General features: G+C 51.0%; 1 protein-coding gene across 1 annotated transcript in view; it reads right to left on the bottom strand.

Moving 5' to 3' along the window:
* SLC45A4 (solute carrier family 45 member 4) overlaps window positions 1–23,488 on the bottom strand; it is a 137,740-nt gene extending 114,252 nt beyond the window's left edge. The window contains exon 1 of the mRNA XM_063921194.1: window positions 23,243–23,488. The gene's annotated coding sequence lies outside the window, so the exon portion shown is untranslated. The remainder of the gene's footprint in view (window positions 1–23,242) is intronic.
* Between the last annotated feature and the right edge of the window lie 1,404 nt (window positions 23,489–24,892).

The following is a 24,892-nucleotide window of genomic DNA, read 5'->3' as shown; positions in this document are numbered from 1 at the left end:
CACCGTTACTGCATGGCATGTCACAGCCTTACTGCGCAGTATATGCTCACTGTACACCCTTACTGCATGGCATGTCACAGCCTTACTGCACAGTATATGCTCACTGTACACCCTTACTGCATGGCATGTCACATCCTTACTGCGCAGTATATGCTCACTGTACACCCTTACTGCATGGCATGTCACAGCCTTACTACGCAGTATATACTCACTGTACACCCTTTGTGCATGGCATGTCACATCCTTACTGCACAGTATATGCTCACTGTACACCCTTACTGCATGGCATGTCACAGCCTTACTGCGCAGTATATGCTCACTGTACACCCTTACTGCATGGCATGTCACAGCCTTACTGCGCAGTATATGCTCACTGTACACCCTTACTGCATGGCATGTCACAGCCTTACTGCACAGTATATGCTCACTGTACACCCTTACTGCATGGCATGTCACAGCCTTACTACGCAGTATATACTCACTGTACACCCTTTGTGCATGGCATGTCACATCCTTACTGCACAGTATATGCTCACTGTACACCCTTACTGCATGGCATGTCACAGCCTTACTGCGCAGTATATGCTCACTGTACACCCTTACTGCATGGCATGTCACAGCCTTACTACGCAGTATATACTCACTGTACACCCTTACTGCATGGCATGTCACATCCTTACTGCACAGTATATACTCACTGTACACCCTTACTGCATGGCATGTCACATCCTTACTGCACAGTATATGCTCACTGTACACCATTACTGCATGGCATGTCACAGCCTTACTGCACAGTATATGCTCACTGTACACCATTACTGCATGGCATGTCACATCCTTACTGCACAGTATATGCTCACTGTACACCATTACTGCATGGCATGTCACAGCCTTACTGTGCAGTATATGCTCACTGTACACCCTTACTGCATGGCATGTCACAGCCTTACTGCGCAGTATATGCTCACTGTACACCCTTACTGCATGGCATGTCACAGCCTTACTGCGCAGTATATGCTCACTGTACACCCTTACTGCATGGCATGTCACAGCCTTACTGTGCAGTATATGCTCACTGTACACCCTTACTGCATGGCATGTCACAGCCTTACTGCGCAGTATATGCTCACTGTACACCCTTACTGCATGGCATGTCACAGCCTTACTGCGCAGTATATGCTCACTGTACACCCTTACTGCATGGCATGTCACAGCCTTACTGCGCAGTATATGCTCACTGTACACCCTTACTGCATGGCTTGTCACAGCCTTACTGCGCAGTATATGCTCACTGTACACCCTTACTGCATGGCATGTCACAGCCTTACTGCGCAGTATATGCTCACTGTACACCCTTACTGCATGGCATGTCACAGCCTTACTGCACCGCACACGCTCACTGTACACCCTTACTGCATGGCATGTCACAGCCTTACTGCGCAGTATATGCTCACTGTACACCATTACTGCATGGCATGTCACAGCCTTACTGTGCAGTATATGCTCACTGTACACCCTTACTGCATGGCATGTCACAGCCTTACTGTGCAGTATATGCTCACTGTACACCCTTACTGCATGGCATGTCACAGCCTTACTGCGCAGTATATGCTCACTGTACACCCATACTGCATGGCATGTCACAGCCTTACTGCACACCCTTACTGCATGGCATGCCACACCCTCACTGTAAAGTGTATGCTCACTGTATACCCTTACTGCATGAAAGTCTTACTATACTACATGCCACAGCCTTCCTGTACATCCATACTGCATGGCCTTACTGCACCGTACAGCCTTATTGTACAACCATACTGCATGGGACAGCCTGACTGCACTGCTTTACTGTACACCCATACTGCACCACCTTACTGTAAATCCATACTGCACCACCTTACTGTAAATCCATACTGCACCACCTTACTGTAAATCCATACTGTACCACCTTACTGTAAATCCACACTGCACCACCTTACTGTAAATCCACACTGCACCACCTTACTGTAAATCCACACTGCACCACCTTACTGTAAATCCATACTGCACCACCTTACTGTAAATCCATACTGCACTGCTTTACGGCACACCCTTACTGTACATCCATACTGCACTGCTTTACGGCACACCCTTACTGTACATCCATACTGCACTGCTTTACGGCACACCCTTACTGTACATCCATACTGCACTGTGTTACTGTACACCCTTACTGCACCGCCTTACTGTACACCCTTACTGCAAATCCATACTGCACTACTTTACCTCCATACTGCACCGCTTTACTGTACATCCATACTGGATACAGTCACAGCAATCTTATATTAGCGGGGTAGAAGTGTTATAATGTTAATGTCAGGCAGAAAGATGTGAGCCGGGATGATATTGCTACTGACTAAATTATTTAGACAGTGTTTCCATTAGTGCTGTAATACAGGCCCCTTCCAGGAAACAAAGTTCAGGGTGTATAAATGATTGATACAGAATGAGGGCTTGCAGTGAGCACAGGTACGGAGCAGTGTGCAGGGGACGCAGCGTCTGGCCGAAACACCACTGGGCCATTTATAGCTAAAATGCACCATACTGTGCAAAGCCGCACATTCACCAGTGTCCGGTCCATGACCTGCATTCCTCACACACGTGTGGCCACATCAGAATGTGCTGACAAAACGGCTGAGCACTAAGTAAACAATTAAGTACACTACAGATTATGTACAATGTACTATTGTGTCCAAAGGATTCCTGCAGCACGTTTCGCACTGGGCCGAATGCTTATAGGATAATCATAAGTAAATATATCCCCCAGCTTAAAGTCAACAACCAAAGAACATACAGGAATAAGACCATAACCATGTTTCTGTCCAAAAATCTGGACAAAGTATTTCAGTTACCTATGAGACTACAAATCCAAACTAATACAGATTCCTTTCCCCTTCCGGTGATGGAAGACAGAGGAGCTCCGTCTCTCCTTATTAGTGCTGTAATACAATCTGATTATACTGCAGATATAAGTAACCTACGGTAGTTACTATACTTCAAGACCAGGCGTCTGATGCATACAGTATATACAGGTTATAATTAGTTTAAGGGGTATATTCACTTGAAGTCGGATCCATTACGACATTCGTCGGAATGGATCCGACCTGGGCTATTCAATGCATTATCAATTCTACTTTTAAAAAAAAGTCTAATTGAGATGCGGGAGCTGAGACGGGGGAGAGCCGCGGGCAGACGGGCGAGAGCAGCTCTCCCCCATCTGCCCGCGGCTTCCCCCCGTCTCCCCCCCTCCACGGCCCCGCATCACAGCCGCCGACGCTCGCAGGAGCGTCCACCCGGCTCCAACAAGCAAGTTCTCGCTTGCTGGAGCCGGGTGGACGCTGCTGTAAGCGGCGGCTGTGACATCCTCCTGCACTCCCCGGCACTGCTCCCGCATCGCACTCACTTCGAGGTTTTTTTAAAGTCGAAGTGAGATGGTCGAAAAGGGGGTCAAAACCTGACGGTTTTGGACACGTTTTCGACACAAGCACGTGGATCGGCAGCTCTTCCGCCGATCCACGTGCTTTGACAAGTCGAATTCCTCGACTTGTCGAATATATTGAATAGGTCGGAACCCCTTCCGACCCAAAAAAAAGTAGAAAACTGCCGTCTTTTCAACAGACAGCAGCTTTCGACGTCAATTGAATATACCCCTAAGCCTTTTTTGTGCTTCATATTTATTTGCACGGTTAAGAGTCCTGACGAAGAGGTCTTGTGACCTTGAAACATTGGGGCACATGTATGAACCTGGAGAAGGCATAAGGAAGTGATAAACCAGTGATAAGTGCAAGGTGATAAACACACCAGCCAATCAGCTCCAATACGTAAATTAACAGTTAGGAGTTGATTGGCTGGTGCCTTTATCACCTTGCACTTATCACTGGTTTATCACTTCCTTATGCCTTCTCCAAGTTAATACATCTGCCCCAGTGACTGCTATTTTCTGTACACCGTGATTAATACATTTTTCTCATGGGGGCTGCAAAGCTCAATTAGGAAAGTGTGGACTGTATGTTGTCTATATGCATAGGTGTGCACAGACGCCGACACGGGGGTGCCGCTCCGAACTCCACTCCTTTCGCCCTGTATAGGACTACCTCCTCCACACCTTGCTCTGGAACAGAAGACTGCACACCTGGGCCTCCCAGGTGAGCAGTCTATGTCCTGAACGGGGAGAGCAGACCATAATGCGGCGGAGGGGGAAGTCAGGAGCGGCACCCCCGTGTCGGCGTCTGCGCACGCATATGGTTATATGTGCCGTACTATGTAACAGCTTTGGCGCCATTTACAGTTGGACCTACAGGTAATTCCTCTACAGCGCGGCACATATAGTGCCAACCTCAAATTATCCACCAGTCTATACCCCACTGTCTATTTGCTCCAGTGTCCCATAGTGGATGAAGGAGAAATTACGGCGTCCGAGCATTAACCCTTTCCTATCACCTACTATATTTTAATACAGATTACAGACATCATTATCAGGGGATGCAGTGGGAAAAGTTAATGCTTCATGGCCTATAGCATTCATATGCCCAGATACACTTTCTTACCACAGCGTATCCAGAGGGACCCAGGAAAAACTCAGGTCGTGTGGGGGTGCATGGTTCAGTCTGTTATGTGACCTGGTCATGATCAGGGTTTTCCCAAGTCTGAGACGGATACGATGCAGTAAGATGGGGTGTTCCCAGGTTATTCTACCTGGGTTAGATTAAAAAGCTCATTGGACCCACTTTTAATGGACAGAGTGAAAGGGGACGACCAGTGATTTAATCGGAACCAAAGTGTGGTGTGAACAGATGCAACACTGGTTGAACCACTAGTCACTGTCAGTATAGTGACTGTGGCCCAGATTTATCAAGCCTTGGAGAGTGAGAAACTGCACAGTGATAAAGTACCAACCAATCAGCCCCTACCTGTCATGTTACAGACTATTTAAAAATGACTTAGTGGCTGATTGGTTGGTGCTGTGCAATTTATCACTCTCCGAGGATTGATAAATCTAGGCCTGTGTAACCACGTATGGCGAACACTCAAACAAGGTTCCTTCTCCGTACGCCTGGGCGCACTGCCCACCGATTGGAGACCTTTCTCCCAGGCATCCATCAGAACAGATCAGTATAAAAGATGAGGACATAGCTCAATCAGACCAGTTCCAAAATCTTACGGGTCATACCCCACAGCCTGGGACAGACGCTAAGTGACGGGCACAGAGTCTCACCACGAATGTCAGACTATAATGTATATTATATCTATATCTTTAGGCCTACTCCTAGCCACTGCTTACTGGAAGACACTCCTTTCCTAACCTTACATATATAAGATATACTGAGATCTATGTGGATGGAAAGGAGCACATTAGGTCACACTGCGTTCAGCGTCATCCTTTCCCTGCAACCAGGAGACACAGAACTCTCAGCATCAATTATTTAATTCAATCCAGGTTAATACAACGGGGAAATTAAGGCAGAAAAACAGGAGCAGTGTGTCCCCGATGAGACGTTCCTGCTGGAAGTCGGTGCAGGTGACTGCTCGCACGGCGGCAGATCCCGCTGGTTGTGTACATGCTCCGCTTCAGGGCAAACGCACCATACAGCCACAAAATACTACAAACAAGGGCAACTTAACGCTGACCGCACAAAGGCTCATATCTGCACTTTCCGCCAGTCACACCATCTGACCGATCTGGATTAGATTCCGAGAAAGAGCAATTAATGTTTTGGGCCGACGCAGGCAGAGGTGTACCGACCAATCAGATGCAGCCTTTCCTGTCAGAACCTCAGCCTCCGTCTGAGACAGGTGAAACTGCAGACATCTCACTACAGCATCCAGCAGATCATGCTTGGAAAATGCTCCACTCCCCAGGTCACGCAGGGAGCTGTAGAGCAGCGGTGGCCAACCAGTGGCTCTTTCTTAATTCAAATGTGGCTCCCAACACTCTAAATCATGTGACCACAACAGATACAGAAACCGCTGCACTCCAGCCAGACACGCAGCCGCACTACAGGGACTGAAAATTGAAGGAGTCAGATACTAGAGGCGAGACACCCACAATGGCATGAGTTTATGGGGGGCTGTAGTGATACATGAGGGTGTGCTAGAGTGACACATGGCACAGCTGGCTGGAGAGACACAGGAGGGTCCTGGCTGGAGTGACGCGGGAGGGTGCTGGAAGTAGTGACACATGGGAGAGCTGGCTGGAGTGACGCGGGAGGGTGCTGGAAGTAGTGACACATGGGAGAGCTGGCTGGAGTGACATAGAAGGTTGGTAGCAGGAGTGACACGGGGGAGCTGGCTGGAGTGACATAGGAGGGTGGTAGCAGTAGTGACACATGGGAGAGCTGGCTGGAGTGACATAGAAGGGTGGCAGCAGTAGTGACACATGGGAGAGCTGGCTGGAGTGACATAGAAGGGTGGCAGCAGTAGTGACACATGGGAGAGCTGGCTGGAGTGACATAGAAGGGTGGCAGCAGTAGTGACACATGGGAGAGCTGGCTGGAGTGATATAGGAGGGTGGTAGCAGTAGTGACACATGGGAGAGCTGGTTGGAGTGACGCGGGAGGGTGCTGGAAGTAGTGACACATGGGGGAGCTGGCTGGAGTGATATAGGAGGGTGGTAGCAGGAGTGACACATGGGAGAGCTGGTTGGAGTGACGCGGGAGGGTGCTGGAAGTAGTGACACATGGGGGAGCTGGCTGGAGTGACGCGGGAGGGTGCTGGAAGTAGTGACACATGGGAGAGCTGGCTGGAGTGATGCGGGAGGGTGCTGGAAGTAGTGACACATGGGAGAGCTGGCTGGAGTGACATAGGAGGGTGGCAGCAGTAGTGACACATGGGAGAGCTGGCTGGAGTGACAGAAGGATGGCAGCAGTAGTGACACATGGGAGAGCTGGCTGGAGTGACATAGAAGGTTGGTAGAAGGAGTGACACGGGGGAGCTGGTTGGAGTGATATAGGAGGGTGGTAGCAGGAGTGACACATGGGAGAGCTGGCTGGAGTGATATAAGAGGGTGGTAGCAGGAGTGACACATGGGAGAGCTGGCTGGAGTGATATAGGAGGGTGGCAGCAGTAGTGACACATGGGAGAGCTGGCTGTAGTGATATAGGAGGGTGGTAGCAGGAGTGACACATGGGAGAGCTGGCTGGAGTGACATAGGAGGGTGCTAACAGGAGTGACACCTGGAAGAGCTGGCTGGAGTGCCACATGGAAGAGCTGGCTGGAGTGACAGGAGGGTGTTAGCTGGAGTGACACATGGAAGAGCTGGCTGGAGTGACAGGAGGGTGTTAGCTGGAGTGACACATGGGGTAGCTGGCTGGAGTGACAGGAGGGTGTTAGCTGGAGTGACACATGGGGTAGCTGGCTGGAGTGACACAGCAGGGTCTTGGCAGTAGTGACACATGGGAGAACTGGCTGGAGTAACACGGGGGAGCTGGCTGGACTGACATAGGAGGGTGCTAGCAGGAGTGACACATGGGGCAGCTGGCTGCAGTGACAGGAGGGTGTTGGCTGGAGTGACACATGGGGGAGATGAAGTTTATTATGTGAATCTGGCTTTTTCAATGGATCTGGCTTTAAAAAAAAATAAATAAGATTTTACTTACCGGTAAATCTATTTCTCGTAGTCCGTAGTGGATGCTGGGGACTCCGTAAGGACCATGGGATATAGACGGGCTCCGCAGGAGACTGGGCACTCTAAGAAAGAATTAGTACTACTGGTGTGCACTGGCTCCTCCCTCTATGCCCCTCCTCCAGACCTCAGTTAGAGAAACTGTGCCCGGAAGAGCTGACCGTACAAGGAAAGGATTTTGGAATCCAGGGTAAGACTCATACCAGTCACACCAATCACACCGTATAACTTGTGATAAACTTACCCAGTTAACAGTATGAACAACGGAGCATCAGATCAACCCTGATGCAACTAAACATAACCCTTATGTAAGCAATAACTATATACAAGTATTGCAGAAGAAGTCCGCACTAGGGACGGGCGCCCAGCATCCACTACGGACTACGAGAAATAGATTTACCGGTAAGTAAAATCTTATTTTCTGTAACGTCTTAGTGGATGCTGGGGACTCCGTAAGGACCATGGGGATTATACCAAAGCTCCCAAACGGGCAGGAGAGTGCGGATGACTCTGCAGCACTGAATGAGCAAACACAAGGTCCTCCTCAGCCAGGGTATCAAACTTGTAGAACTTTGCAAAAGTGTTTGAACCTGACCAAGTAGCCGCTCGGCAAAGCTGTAATGCCGAGACCCCTTGGGCAGCCGCCCAAGAAGAGCCCACCGTCCTTGTGGAGTGGGCTTTTACTGATTTTAGAAACGGCAATCCAGCCGTAGAATGAGCCTGCTGAATCGTGTTACAGATCCAGCGAGCAATAGTTTGCTTTGAAGCAGGAGCACCCAGCTTGTTGGGTGCATACAGGATAAACAAAGACTCAGTCTTCCTGACTCTAGCCGTTCTGGCTACATAAATCTTCAAAGCCCTGACCACATCTAGTAACTCGGAATCCTCCAAGTCACAAGTAGCCACAGGCACCACAATAGGTTGGTTCATATGAAAAGATGACACCACTTTTGGCAGAAATTGTGGACGGGTCCGCAATTCTGCCCTGTCCATATGGAAAACCAGATAGGGGCTTTTATGTGGCAAAGCCGCTAATTCTGACACACGCCTAGATGAAGCCAAGGCTAACAGCATGACCACCTTCCAGGTGAGAAATTTTAACTCCACGGTTTTGAGAGGCTCAAACCAGTGTGACTTCAGGAAACTCAACACCACGTTAAGATCCCACGGTGCCACTGGAGGCACAAAAGGAGGCTGAATATGCAGCACTCCCTTTACAAACGTCTGGACTTCAGGAAGAGAAGCCAGTTCTTTTTGAAAGAAAATGGATAGGGCCGAAATCTGGACCTTAATGGAACCCAATTTTAGGCCCAAAGTCACACCCGACTGTAGGAAGTGAAGGAAACGGCCCAGCTGGAATTCCTCCGTAGGGGCATTCCTGGCCTCACACCAAGCAACATTTTCGCCATATACGGTGATAATGTTTAGCCATCACATCTTTCCTAGCCTTTATCAGTGTAGGAATAACCTCATCCGGAATGCCTTTTTCTGCTAGGATCCGGCGTTCAACCGCCATGCCGTCAAACGCAGCCGCAGTAAGTCTTGGAACAGACAGGGCCCCTGTTGCAACAGGTCCTGTCTTAGAGGCAGAGGTCACGGGTCCTCTGTGAGCATTTCTTGCAACTCTGGATACCAAGTCCTTCTCGGCCAATCCGGAACAATGAGTTGTTCTCACTCCTCTTTTTCTTATGATTCTCAGCACCTCGGGTATGAGAGGAAGAGGAGGAAATACATAAACCGACTGGAACACCCACGGTGTCACTAGTGCGTCTACAGCTATCGCCTGAGGGTCTCTTGACCTGGCGCAATACCTCTGTAGCTTTTTGTTGAGGTGGGATGCCATCATGTCCACCTGTGGCAGTTCCCACCGACTTGCAATCTGCGCGAAGACTTCTTGTTGAAGTCCCCACTCTCCCGGGTGGAGGTCGTGCCTGCTGAGGAAGTCTGCTTCCCAGTTGTCCACTCCCGGAATGAACACTGCTGACAGTGCTCTTACGTGATTGTCCGCCCAGCGAAGAATTCTGGTGGCTTCCGCCATCGCCACCCTGCTCCTTGTGCCGCCTTGGCGGTTTACATGAGCCACTGCGGTGATGTTGTCTGACTGAATTAGCACCGGTTGGTCGCGAAGCAGGGTCTCGGCTTGACTTAGGGCGTTGTATATGGCCCTTAGTTCCAGGATATTGATGTGAAGGCAAGTCTCCTGACTTGACCACAGACCTTGGAAATTTCTTCCCTGTGTGACTGCCCCCCACCCTCGGAGGCTTGCATCCGTGGTCACCAGGACCCAGTCCTGAATGCCAAATCTGCGGCCCTCGAGAAGGTGAGCACTCTGCAGCCACCACAGGAGAGACACCCTGGCCCTGGGGGATAGGGTGATCAGCTAGTGCATCTGAAGATGTGATCCGGACCACTTGTCCAACAGATCCCATTGAAAGGTCCTCGCATGGAACCTGCCGAAGGGAATGGCCTCGTATGATGCCACCATCTTTCCCAGGACTCGCGTGCAGTGATGCACCGACACCTGTTTTGGTTTTAAGAGGTCTCTGACCAGTGTCATGAGTTCCTGCGCCTTCTCCGTCGGGAGAAAAACCTTCTTCTGGTCTATGTCCAGAATCATGCCCAGGAAGGGCAGACACATCGTAGGAATCAGCTACGACTTTGGAATATTTAGAATCCAGCCGTGTTGTTGTAACCTCCCGAGAGTGTGCTACGCTGATCAGCAACTGCTCTCTGGACTTCGCCTTTATGAGGAGATCATCCAAGTATGGGATAATTGTGACCCCCTGCTTTCGCAGGAGCACCATCATTTCCGCCATTACCTTGGTAAATATTCTTGGTGCCGTGGAGAGACCAAACGGCAACATCTGGAATTGGTAATGACAATCCTGTACCACAAATCTGAGGTACGCCTGATGAGGTGGATAAATGGGGACATGCAGGTAAGCATCCTTTATGTCCAGAGACACCATAAAATCCCCCCCTTCCAGGCTTGCGATGACCGCTCTCAGCGATTCCATCTTGAACCGGAACCTTTTCAGGTATATGTTCAGGGATTTTAAATTCAATATGGGTCTGACCGAACCGTCCGGTTTCGGTACCACAAACATGGTCGAATAATAACCCTTTCTTGTTGAAGGAGGGGAACCTTGACCACCACCTGCTGAAGATACAACTTGTGAATTGCAGCTAACACTATTTCCCTCCCCAAGGGGGAAGCTGGCAGGGCCGATTTGAGGTATCGGTGAGGGGGCATCTCCTCGAATTCCAGCTTGTATCCCTGAGACACAATCTCTATTGCCCAGGGATCCACCTGGGAGTGAACCCACTTGTGGCTGAAATTTCGGAGACTCGCCCCCACCGGGCCTAGCTCCGCCTGTGGAGCCCCAGCGTCATGCGGTGGATTTAGTGGAAGCCGGGGAGGACTTCTGTTCCTGGGAACTAGCTGTGTTGTGCAGCTTCTTTCCTCTACCCTTGCCTCTGGCAAGAAAGGACGCACCTCGGACTTTCTTGCCTCTTTGTGAACGAAAGGACTGCATTTGGTAATACGGTGCTTTCTTAGGTTGTGAGGGAACGTATGGCAAAAAATTTGACTTTCCAGCCGTAGCTGTGGAGACCAGGTCCGAGAGACCGGTCCCAAACAATTCCTCACCCCTGTAAGGTAAAACCTCCATGTGCCTCTTTGAGTCGGCATTGCCTGTTCATTGCAGAGTCCACAGGACCCTTCTGGCAGAAATTGACATTGCATTTATTCTAGAGCCCAGTAGGCTAATGTCTCTTTGAGCATCTCTCATATACAGGACAGCATCTTTTATATGCCCCAGGGTCATTAATATAGTATCCTTGTCTAAGGTATCCAGTTCCTCAGATAAGGAATCCGTCCAAGCTGCTACAGCACTACACACCCAGGCCGACGCAATCGCCGGCCTTAGTAAGGTACCTGAATGTGTATAAATGGACTTCATGGTACCTCTTGCTTTCTATCCGCAGCATCTTTTAGGGTGGCCGTATCCTGTGACGGCAGGGCTACCCTCTTGGATAAGCGTGTTAGAGCTTTGTCCACCCTAGGGGAGGATTCCCAGCGTAACCTGTCCGTTGGCGGGAAAGGATACGCCATAAGCATCCGTTTGGAAATCTGCAGTTTTTTATCTGGAGATTCCCAAGCCTTTTCACATAACTCATTTAGCTCATGTGAAGGGGGGAAGGTCACCACCTGCCTCTTTTCCCCATACATATGAACCCTCTTGTCAGGGACTGGGTTTCCTCTGATGTGCAACACATCCTTCATTGCTATAATCCTATAACTGATGGCTTTTGCCAATTTAGGCTGTAACTTTGCATCATCGCAATCGACACTGGAGTCAGAATCCATGTAGGTATCTGTCAACAATTTGGGATAGTGGAAGCTTCTGAGACCCTGACGGCCTCTGCGACATAGGATCAGGCACGGGCTGAGACCCTGACTGTCCTAAGGTTTCAACTTTATCCAACCTTTTATGCAAGGAATTAACATGATCATTTAAAACCTTCCACATATCCATCCACTCAGGTGTCGGCGCCGACCCCACATTCATTTGCTCCCGCTCTGCTTCCACATAGCCTTCCTCGTCAAACATGTCGACACAAGCGTACCGACACCACACACATACAGGGGATGCTCTTTTTGAAGACAGTTCCCCCACAAAGCCCTTTGGGGAGAGAGAGAGAGAGAGAGAGAGAGAGAGAGAGAGAGAGAGAGAGAGAGAGAGAGAGAGAGAGAGAGAGAGAGAGAGAGAGAGAGAGAGAGAGTATGCCAGCACACACCCCAGCGCTATATGTCCCAGGAATCACACAGTAACTTAGCGTTAACCCAGTAGCTGCTGTATATAAAGCTTTTTGCGCCTAATTTATGTGCCCCCCCTCTCTTTTTACCCTCTTCTACTGTGTTTCTGCAGGGGAGAGCCTGGGGAGCTTCCTCTCAGCGGAGCTGTGGAGAGCAAATGGCGCTGGTGAGTGCTGAGGAAGAAGCCCCGCCCCCTCAGTGGCGGGCTTCTGTCCCGCGTTTGTGTGTAAAAAATGGCGAGGGCTCATGCATATATACAGTGCCCAACTGTATATATGCTGCTTTTGCCAAGAGGTTCCTAATTGCTGCACAGGGCGCCCCCCCCCTGTGCCCTGCACCCTACAGTGACCGGAGTGTGTGGGTTTAATGTGGGAGCAATGGCGCACAGCTGCAGTGCTGTGCGCTACCTCAGATTGAAGACTGGAGTCTTCTGCCGCCGCTTTTGAAGTCTTCTTGCTTCTGTCACCGGCTTCTGTCTTCCGGCTCTGCGAGGGGGACGGCGGCACGGCTCCGGGATCGGACGACAAAGGGTGAGATCCTGTGTACGATCCCTCTGGAGCTAATGGTGTCCAGTAGCCTAAGAAGCAGGATCTATCTTCAGTGAGTAGGGCTGCTTCTCTCCCCTCAGTCCCACGCTGCAGAGAGTCTGTTGCCAGCAGATCTCTCTGAAAAAAAAAAAAACCTAACAAAATACTTTCTTATAGTAAGCTCAGGAGAGCCCACTAAGTAGCACACAGCTCGTCCGGGCACAGATTCAAACTGAGGTCTGGAGGAGGGACATAGAGGGAGGAGCCAGTGCACACCAGTATCCAAATTCTTTCTGAAAAGTGCCCCGTCTCCTGCAGTGCCCGTCTATTCCCCATGGTCCTTACGGAGTCCCCAGCATCCACTAGGACGTTAGAGAAATTTATTTTATGGCGTTCTGGCTTTTTCAATGTATTTTATACCAGGGGTGTGGTCTAGCAGGCACAAGGCCACATTCCATTTTTGCATGCACGCCATCCGCTCGATGTTGGCTCTTTGACGTACCTAACAAGGTTTTTTGGCTCTTTGTCACTGACTGGTTGGCCACCCCTGCTGTAGAGTCTCAGGCCTGCATTATGCAGATAGTAAAATACATACATCAGTCTTATCAGTTTTGTTACACTGTGCTCTGCCTGTATGATGCTCATCTGTCTGGCACAAAGCCTGCCTATAGAACCCACCCACCATGTCACCTCCCTATACAAGCGTGAGCTGGTGCAGTGACTGGTGTGCGGTCTCCTGACAACAGGCCTAGCAGGACAACAAACAAGTGTCTGCCTCAGATCTGCCTGCAGTGTGTTGCACAGAAAATGGCAGCGAGCCTGAGGCCTGTGGCAACATTATTCCCACAGCGCACGCCTTCCTATACGGCGTGTGTACAAACTGTACTGATTTCGTTCTGCGGCAGAAGGAAGCTTGCTGCCACCTCATTCCATGTTCCTGTTTTCTAGTGCTGCTTGGGGAAGGGGGGGGGGGGGGGGTACGTGACTTGCAATAGCCCCGAGACAGCACATTTGGAGTTGCTCAGCAGTCCATTTACATCTACCCCCTTCTTCTAGGTTCATCCTCTGCCTAGCCGGCTACTGAGAAAGGGAACTGCGCTCGTGTGCGTTTGGTCATGTGACGGCAGCCGTGCCAAAAAATGATTACCTCAGCTTTGGAAGGGAAGAAAAAAAATAAAAAAATCCATTACTGTATATATAAGTAGTAACCACTTCCTCACCGGTGCAGCAGTCAGAACTGGTTCCTGCAGTCATTTTATATCAAACAGAAGCAGCACGTTAACAAAATGTAACAATGTGCAATATTCAGGAATAATTATGAATTTCCCCATTGGGACAGAAATAACAGACCATTAAGGCCAGACAAGCTCCATGTAACATATGTATTGGCCCCAATGTAGGCTACCTTCCCAATAGGGAAAAACTCATACACCTGAGCTCTAGCAGGGTAAGCAGGTCCCAGTCAGTGGTGGCCCCAGACAGTTGCACCTATGGTAGATATGGAGGTGGCTGTTTTGGGTGCACATACCTGCCTTCAAGTGCAATCATGCACGCAGAGAAACATGGCGCCAGCATCGCTACTTCTATCTACGATTAGCAATTCCGGAGCCTGGAAAATCGCAGCTGCGTCGGCTTATGTACAAACATGAATAAGACACCGTGTATTACTGCCAACCCCAACGCAAAAAGGGATGAACGCCCTGATGGCGGGATGATTGCAGCACTACAACACAACAGCCTAGTACCAGCGCTGCATGTGAAAGCACGGGACATTTACACAGCTTCCGCCCAGGAAATAACGTGTGGCCTATAATGAGGGGGGGGGGGGGGGGGGCAGGGGTAGAGCCGAGAACTTCAAAGTGTTTTGTACATTTTTACCTATGGAAATATCCTGATCCCTTAAAAAAACAAAACACAACATTGCTGATAATTGATGTCATACATGTACAGAGATCTTGTAACGTATGTCCGTATGTCATAGAATCTGTTTCGCACAGTGGGCCTGATTCAATCACACACAATGCCCATGTAGTGGGGCGATTTTTAGCAGTTGCACAAGCAAAGGTTTAATTTACAAAAAAAAAACTACAGTGCATGCAACAGTGAGTACGCACAAAGATGCTGATGCAATCAGGACAGATGGCATCAGAAATGGGGGAAATTGATGGACGTTCCTGGCCGGTGACTGGAAGTAACGCAGAAGAGTCATGGCGTGCTATGGGAGCATCGCAGGTGTGACGGCGACAGCGGTTGCGTGCAAAGGCGCACCGCTGCAGCCATAGGAGGCCGGAGTAGGTGGAGATACTACACCTGCTATAGGGCTGCTGCCGTCTAAAGAATTAGCGGCTGTATACAGCCGCTAATTCTTTAGACGGCAGCAGCCCTATAGCATTTTCCTTCCCCTGGGACATCCACTCACAGCATCTCTGCACGTATGAGTGGACATCCCACTCCTGGCAGACGCAGACATCTACACCAGGAGAAGGACTGATACCAGCATTTATCTAAATCAGGCCCAGCAACTCGTATACAGTTTATCAGTCTGGTAGTGCAGCCCATGTCCTAAAAGAATCACAGGGGGTTATGGGAAGAAATGCTCTGCAGAATATAGGTGACCGATAAAGTAAAATCATCCAGCGTTCACTTTGGTCTTGAAAATAAACTTAAATTCTGTTTATTTCCACCAATGTTTCAACATTGCTGTATGTATATTATCATTTTTTTTTTAATGGCGCCACAAGGGTTCCACAGGGCCTAACATAGGCTAGTAAGTACATAAATGAGCAAAACAAGGAAACCGCGACTTCTAGTACAAGACAATGCAGGACAAGTACATGGTATATAACCATTGCTACATCAGGGGACAGGGCACTGAAATAGGGTGCCAGAAACAGTGTTAGGTGCCATTGAATGGGGTATGGAGTAGGGAATAGTCTAAGAGGGAAAAGGCACATGAGGGGAGAGGGCCCTGCTTGTGAGACACAGATGGGTAGAAGTGCGCATGTAACAGAGGGTTGGGATGAGAGATGGCATAAATACACTGGTGTATTTATAATGGGTGCAGTGTAGGGGCCCACACCACACCCATTTTTTTAAAATCCTATGTAGTCCTGCATCTCTCCCTCTCTCTCAATTGCCGGTATTACATACAAGACCCCATAACACTCATGTTTGACAAAAGGTATTAAGAGCCCCAAAATGTTGTATATATGTATCTGGAAACACTGTCCTTTAGTCAAGCGTACCCCATAATCTCAGATTGCTGTAGCTCTCCTGAACACCCGAAGCAGGCACCCAGAGCTACAACAGCCATAGTGGAGCTATTAAGAAACAAACCCAGTTTTTGTTTTCCCATCTTTTTCCTTATTCCTTAATATTCCTGGCAAGAACGAGATATTAGCAGTGGGCTTGGAGCAACACAGGGAACATGGCCGCCAATACAAGTCAGAAGTGAAGCCAGCTGTGCGTCTCCTGACCTACTTCTGCAGGTGTAGTATTACGGAATAACGAGGGAAGAGGGTAAAGCAGTCTATATTTTTGGACGCTATGATAACAATATCTTCTGTATCACATGACAAGCACGCCGTAAAGAGATTCTGCCCTTTCCCAGCCCTGCTCAGCTGGTTCTCTTGGCACAGGAACGCCGCACCTCTCGCCTGCCAGCAACACAAACGTGCTGAAACGCAAAAGGAACAACTGAGTTTATTATGTTTCATATAAAAGTCTAACAGCACTGAATTCTGGGACGTGCAGTGGTCAGACAAGAAATGACTAAGCAACATCTATGACTGAGTAACAGTAGATTCAGGACGGGCCATGTGCACCCCTCAGCTATACACAGTCTGCAGACTGAACAAATATTTGGTACTTGTTCACTATAAGGGTTCCACTTGTCACTTCGGGTGATGGCTGAGTAGCAAGTCATGCCTCCATCTGTGCAACTCCTTAGTTTGGTTATCCCTGAGGAGAAAAACCAAATCCTCCCTGAAATGCAAAGTGCCTAGAACCCATGTCTCCAGTGGCAACCCTATAATTAACAAGTGCATAATATTCACTACAACACAGCCTATCCACGACATCACACGTTCCCAGCAAATTGATAGTTGCAGCAATGTCTAAACACTTACGGTGCTAGATAACAGGTTATTCATACACAGCCCTTAAGCTTGGCGAATGACAAATACTGACTTGACTATAAATGATCTACAAACCAAAAAGAGCGCAGGACAGGTTCCAGTAGTACATCACGTCACGTGCAGGGAGCATATGTCAGCAGGCACATGACACAGCACGGCAGTACGATGAAGTAACAAGTGTCTCACAATACTAGTGCATTGCAGAACAAGGGTTTAGCACCCACCATTTATATGCAGGAAATAAAGGTTGGCTGCAATACATCTACCCTGGCCTCCAGCAGGCAGGCACCGATAGACAGATTACAGTATATACAAGAGCATTTTACAACCAGTTCTACTTTCAAGGTCACAGAGCACGGTCACAGCAAAACACAGTGGTGGATTAAAAGGAAAATAAATAAATTATACACGGACAGTTACTCTCCCTGCATAGCAGAGGCGGTTTATCTGCATGTCGCACAGAAGGGAGGTGAAGGGATATACAGAACAGGTAGCTCTGTCGTCTGCTGTTAATTACTACACCTCACCGTAGAGATCAGTGACTTGTAGAAAAGCTTTACATGCACATTATCGAGTGTAGAAAATGGCAAACGTGTGCAGCGATGATTAAATGCACAAGACACCGTGCACAATATGAAACCCCGAAGTCCCACACACATCCTGCAGCAAAGCAAATGACGCACATACTGCTCTCAATCCCCCCCAATGACACATCAGCCACTGCAGCAGAGAGGCGCAACACGCATCGCCAACTTCCCCAATAAACCTATAACGACAAATGGGGAATAGGAGGGACGGAACACAATGTCAGCATGCAAGGAAAGCGCAGCGCAATAGGATAAAAACCATATAGCCTATGTACTAAAGAGGAGACGCAGGATAATACTGGGACCAGATCCATGACAGAAGGTAAAACCATATTCCAGGACAGGCTGTGCATCTTTTTTCCAGGCTCGCTTACATCAATCAATGAGCAGGATTTGTCAGCGTATAATCCCGGCTGGAAGGAGACGGGAACATTTGCGCAGCAGAGAGGGGTCTCCGTCCACAACACCGGAGGGTCAGACACATTGAGTACATTAGGAATCTTACCGTCTCCTGTGGTGGCCCAACGCCGCGAGCTTGGCGGAGAGATCTTGCCAGAGTAACTACGGAGCGCTAAGCAAAACATCTTTACAACACGCACTAAAATTAGATTGCAAGCGGTCAGAGGCAAATTAACTCTGACTATGTACTGTACATACTCCGCTTCATTTTCCAGCTTACACTGTTCAAACGAGTGATTTACGGGACAAATGCCTTGTCCTTGTGCTCCATGCTGTTGGTGGAGATGAACACCATAGTAATATGCTACATGCTGGGGCTATGTAAATAAAAGGTTAATAATCGCTGACCACAACCCCTAAAAGGCAACCAAAAAGCCACATGCACATTGTACTGTGGTAGTGAGCAGTACACGGGAAGCTACTCATGGACCGGAGCAACATTGCAGGATATATGGAATTAGAATCAGACATGAATGCACTATTCAGTACCTGTACGGAGATGAAATAAAATGTATCCACAACATCCTGCAGCGTGATCTCACCAAAACACTAGATTACAATATCATATTTAGATGTATAAAATTACACCCCCCACCCCCTCCCCCCTACCGGCAGCTGGGCTCAACACATGTGCAGCTGACCAGGACTGCGGCACAGTTCTTTTATATAGCACACACATATTGTGCAGCGCTTTGGTCCTGTTTTGCAGCAAAGAACTGTGTCTTTGTTGAACATACAAGTAAACAACAAAACCAACAGTCTCCTCCAGTAAAACAGGAATTTGTAGTGTACTTTCAATGCTATCTTAGGTAAAATAATAACACGTAAATGCCCTCTAACCTGACGGTAAGAAATTCCTCTGTTGCGCAGGACCCGGGTACCTGGCAGTAGGTATATTTATAACAGTCAGCCTCCACCCACAATGAAATAGGAGACAAACCAATGAGATCCGTGACAGAGGTGCAAACACAATGAGTGTACTACAGGTTAAGTCTGCAATATGCGAAATGCTTGGGACCAGAAGGATTTTGGATTTTTCTGTAGTTTGGAATATTTGCATACCATAAAATGAGATATCTTGGGGATGGGACCCAAGTCTAAACATAGAATGCATTTATGCTTCATATACTGTACACAGCCTTTAGGTCAGTTTACACAATGGTTTTATAAATTTGTGCATGAAACAAAGCTTGTGTACAGTAACAATCAGAAAGCAAAGTGCCACTATCTCCGTCACGCTAAACGAATTTGGGATTTCTGAACATTTTGAATATCGGATTATCAGATAATGGAGACTCAACCTGTAATAATGGCTTGTAAGGTCTGCAGAAGGGTCCACAGAAGAAATACAAGAAATGTGAGCGGCAGACAAGCTAGGACACCAGGAGAATTGTATACCAGCGATTCGTTTGGTAGGGACAGAAAGACTTAATTAGCAGGTTAGTCCATAAATCCTAGCCTCAGTGGGAGAGCTCAGAGGGACAATTCACTGACAAGAAATCAGATTGCAAGTTTGCAGGTAATGCACTGACAATAGATAATAGAGTGTAAGCTCTGCGGGTGAAAGCACTCACAGGGATCAGAGTGTAAACTCTGCGGGTGACAGCACTGACACCTAGGGAACAGAGTGTAAGCTCTGCGGGTGACAGCACTGACACCTAGGGAACAGAGTGTAAGCTCTGCGGGTGACTGCACTGACACCTAGGGAACAGAGTGTAAGCTCTGCGGGTGACTGCACTGACACCTAGGGAACAGAGTGTAAGCTCTGCGGGTGACTGCACTGACACCTAGGGAACAGAGTGTAAGCTCTGCGGGTGACTGCACTGACACCTAGGGAACAGAGTGTAAGCTCTGCGGGTGACTGCACTGACACCTAGGGAACAGAGTGTAAGCTCTGCGGGTGACTGCACTGACACCTAGGGAACAGAGTGTAAGCTCTGCGGGTGACTGCACTGACACCTAGGGAACAGAGTGTAAGCTCTGCGGGTGACTGCACTGACACCTAGGGAACAGAGTGTAAGCTCTGCGGGTGACTGCACTGACACCTAGGGAACAGAGTGTAAGCTCTGCGGGTGACTGCACTGACACCTAGGGAACAGAGTGTAAGCTCTGCGGGTGACTGCACTGACACCTAGGGAACAGAGTGTAAGCTCTGCGGGTGACTGCACTGACACCTAGGGAACAGAGTGTAAGCTCTGCGGGTGACTGCACTGACACCTAGGGAACAGAGTGTAAGCTCTGCGGGTGACTGCACTGACACCTAGGGAACAGAGTGTAAGCTCTGCGGGTGACTGCACTGACACCTAGGGAACAGAGTGTAAGCTCTGCGGGTGACTGCACTGACACCTAGGGAACAGAGTGTAAGCTCTGCGGGTGACTGCACTGACACCTAGGGAACAGAGTGTAAGCTCTGCGGGTGACTGCACTGACACCTAGGGAACAGAGTGTAAGCTCTGCGGGTGACTGCACTGACACCTAGGGAACAGAGTGTAAGCTCTGCGGGTGACTGCACTGACACCTAGGGAACAGAGTGTAAGCTCTGCGGGTGACTGCACTGACACCTAGGGAACAGAGTGTAAGCTCTGCGGGTGACTGCACTGACACCTAGGGAACAGAGTGTAAGCTCTGCGGGTGACTGCACTGACACCTAGGGAACAGAGTGTAAGCTCTGCGGGTGACTGCACTGACACCTAGGGAACAGAGTGTAAGCTCTGCGGGTGACTGCACTGACACCTAGGGAACAGAGTGTAAGCTCTGCGGGTGACTGCACTGACACCTAGGGAACAGAGTGTAAGCTCTGCGGGTGACTGCACTGACACCTAGGGAACAGAGTGTAAGCTCTGCGGGTGACTGCACTGACACCTAGGGAACAGAGTGTAAGCTCTGCGGGTGACTGCACTGACACCTAGGGAACAGAGTGTAAGCTCTGCGGGTGACTGCACTGACACCTAGGGAACAGAGTGTAAGCTCTGCGGGTGACTGCACTGACACCTAGGGAACAGAGTGTAAGCTCTGCGGGTGACTGCACTGACACCTAGGGAACAGAGTGTAAGCTCTGCGGGTGACTGCACTGACACCTAGGGAACAGAGTGTAAGCTCTGCGGGTGACTGCACTGACACCTAGGGAACAGAGTGTAAGCTCTGCGGGTGACTGCACTGGCACCTAGGGAACAGAGTGTAAGCTCTGCGGGTGACTGCACTGGCACCTAGGGAACAGAGTGTAAGCTCTGCGGGTGACTGCACTGGCACCTAGGGAACAGAGTGTAAGCTCTGCGGGTGACTGCACTGGCACCTAGGGAACAGAGTGTAAGCTCTGCGGGTGACTGCACTGGCACCTAGGGAACAGAGTGTAAGCTCTGCGGGTGACTGCACTGGCACCTAGGGAACAGAGTGTAAGCTCTGCGGGTGACTGCACTGGCACCTAGGGAACAGAGTGTAAGCTCTGCGGGTGACTGCACTGGCACCTAGGGAACAGAGTGTAAGCTCTGCGGGTGACTGCACTGGCACCTAGGGAACAGAGTGTAAGCTCTGCGGGTGACTGCACTGGCACCTAGGGAACAGAGTGTAAGCTCTGCGGGTGACTGCACTGGCACCTAGGGAACAGAGTGTAAGCTCTGCGGGTGACTGCACTGGCACCTAGGGAACAGAGTGTAAGCTCTGCGGGTGACTGCACTGGCACCTAGGGAACAGAGTGTAAGCTCTGCGGGTGACTGCACTGGCACCTAGGGAACAGAGTGTAAGCTCTGCGGGTGACTGCACTGACACCTAGGGAACAGAGTGTAAGCTCCGCGGGTGACTGCACTGACACCTAGGGAACAGAGTGTAAGCTCCGGGGGTGACTGCACTGACACCTAGGGAACAGAGTGTAAGCTCCGGGGGTGACTGCACTGACACCTAGGGAACAGAGTGTAAGCTCCGCGGGTGACTGCACTGACACCTAGGGAACAGAGTGTAAGCTCCGCGGGTGACTGCACTGACACCTAGGGAACAGAGTGTAAGCTCCGCGGGTGACTGCACTGACACCTAGGGAACAGAGTGTAGGATGTGCGGGTGACTGTACTGACACAGGGAATAGAGTAAGTTCTGCAGGTGACAGTACTGACACAGGGAATAGAGTGTAAGATGTGCGGGTGAGTGCACTGACACAGGGAATAGCGTAAGCTCTGCGGGTGACTGTACTGACGCAGGGAATAGAGTGTAAGCTCTGCGGGTGACTGCACCGACGCAGGGAATAGAGTGTAAGCTCTGCGGGTGACTGCACCGACGCAGGGAATAGAGTGTAAGCTCTGCGGGTGACTGCACCGACGCAGGGAATAGAGTGTAAGCTCTGCGGGTGACTGCACCGACGCAGGGAATAGAGTGTAAGCTCTGCGGGTGACTGCACCGACGCAGGGAATAGAGTGTAAGCTCTGCGGGTGACTGCACCGACGCAGGGAATAGAGTGTAAGCTCTGCGGGTGACTGCACCGACGCAGGGAATAGAGTGTAAGCTCTGCGGGTGACTGCACCGACGCAGGGAATAGAGTGTAAGCTCTGCGGGTGACTGCACCGACGCAGGGAATAGAGTGTAAGCTCTGCGGGTGACTGCACCGACGCAGGGAATAGAGTGTAAGCTCTGCGGGTGACTGCACCAACGCAGGGAATAGAGTGTAAGCTCTGCGGGTGACTGCACTGACGCAGGGAATAGAGTGTAAGCTCTGCGGGTGACTGTACTGACGCAGGGAATAGAGTGTAAGCTCTGCGGGTGACTGCACTGACGCAGGGAATAGAGTGTAAGCTCTGCGGGTGACTGCACTGACGCAGGGAATAGAATAAGCTCTGCGGGTGACTGCACTGACGCAGGGAATAGAGTGTAAGCTCTGCAGGTGACTGCACTGACAAAGGGAATAGAATGTAAGCTCTGCGGGTGACTGCACAGCCAGCGATCACAGGGCGAGCTCTGCGGGTAAGAGCACCCGCCTGCACGCCCCGGGGTGACCCCGCCGGCTCTGCGGCCGGGATGCACCTGTCACGGCAGGGATGACGGTCAGCAGCGGGGCACGGGAGGGAGGATCGTACCTTGGGGCGGTGATGGCAGGAAATGGTGGGATGAGGGCTCCTCCGCCTCGGCTGGAATCCCCGGTGATAAGGCCGATGCGGCGCGGTGTCCCCGGTATATATAGGCGAAGGCTGGGCTGTGTGTATCCCTGGAAGGCGGAGCTGGAACCCGGCAGCCTCCTCACCGACACTTCGGCCTTCCGTTGACGCAGTTCATTAATATGCAGCACTTGGCAGGGGGGCGGGGCGGAGACACAGCTGGGCGATGATTGGCTGCCGGTGAGCTTGGTGGGCGTGCCTACAGCCGGTGTTTGAGATGATTCAGAGACGCTTGTTGCCAGGAATCAGGAATCGGATCCGGACTGAGGGGAATCCGTGATCTCTCCTGCACTCCTGTCCTGTCCCGGGGAGCGGGTCCTGCACTCCTGTCCTGTCCCGGGGAGCGTGTGCTGAGCGTGTCCTGCACTCCTGTCCTGTCCTGTCCCGGGGAGCGTGTCCTCCACTCCTGTCCTGTCCCGGGGAGCGTGTCCTGCACTCCTGTCCCGGGGAGCGGGTCCTGCACTCCTGTCCTGTCCCGGGGAGCGGGTCCTGCACTCCTGTCCTGTCCCGGGGAGCGTGTGCTGAGCGTGTCCTGCACTCCTGTCCTGTCCCGGGGAGCGTGTCCTCCACTCCTGTCCTGTCCCGGGGAGCGTGTCCTCCACTCCTGTCCTGTCCCGGGGAGCGAGTCCTGCACTCCTGTCCTGTCCCGGGGAGCGGGTCCTGCACTCCTGTCCTGTCCCGGGGAGCGGGTCCTGCACTCTTGTCCTGTCCTGTCCCGGGGAGCGTGTCCTGCACTCCTGTCCTGTCCCGGGGAGCGTGTCCTGCACTCCTGTCCTGTCCCGGGGAGCGGGTCCTGCACTCCTGTCCTGTCCCGGGGAGCGTGTCCTCCACTTCTGTCCTGTCCCGGGGAGCGTGTCCTCCACTTCTGTCCTGTCCCGGGGAGCGGGTCCTGCACTCCTGTCCTGTCCCGGGGAGCGTCTCCTGCACTCCTGTCCTGTCCCGGGGAGCGGGTCCTGCACTCCTGTCCTGTCCCGGGGAGCGTGTCCTGCACTCCTGTCCTGTCCCGGGGAGCGTGTCCTGCACTCCTGTCCTGTCCCGGGGAGCGTGTCCTCCACTCCTGTCCTGTCCCGGGGAGCGGGTCCTCCACTCCTGTCCTGTCCCGGGGAGCGTGTCCTCCACTCCTGTCCTGTCCCGGGGAGCGGGTCCTCCACTCCTGTCCTGTCCCGGGGAGCGTGTCCTGCACTCCTGTCCTGTCCCGGGGAGCGTCTCCTGCACTCCTGTCCTGTCCCGGGTAGCGTCTCCTGCACTCCTGTCCTGTCCCGGGGAGCGGGTCCTCCACTCCTGTCCTGTCCCGGGGAGCGTCTCCTGCACTCCTGTCCTGTCCCGGGGAGCGGGTCCTCCACTCCTGTCCTGTCCCGGGGAGCGGGTCCTCCACTCCTGTCCTGTCCCGGGGAGCGTCTCCTGCACTCCTGTCCTGTCCCGGGGAGCGGGTCCTGCACTCCTGTCCTGTCCCGGGGAGCGGGTCCTGCACTCCTGTCCTGTCCCGGGGAGCGGGTCCTGCACTCCTGTCCTGTCCCGGGGAGCGTCTCCTGCACTCCTGTCCTGTCCCGGGGAGCGTCTCCTGCACTCCTG

This window comes from Pseudophryne corroboree, chromosome 5, assembly GCF_028390025.1.
Source record: "Pseudophryne corroboree isolate aPseCor3 chromosome 5, aPseCor3.hap2, whole genome shotgun sequence".
NCBI classification, from domain to species: domain Eukaryota; kingdom Metazoa; phylum Chordata; class Amphibia; order Anura; family Myobatrachidae; genus Pseudophryne; species Pseudophryne corroboree.
Note: the sequence above shows the minus strand (reverse complement) of the source record. Positions and strands in the feature narration are given on the sequence as shown.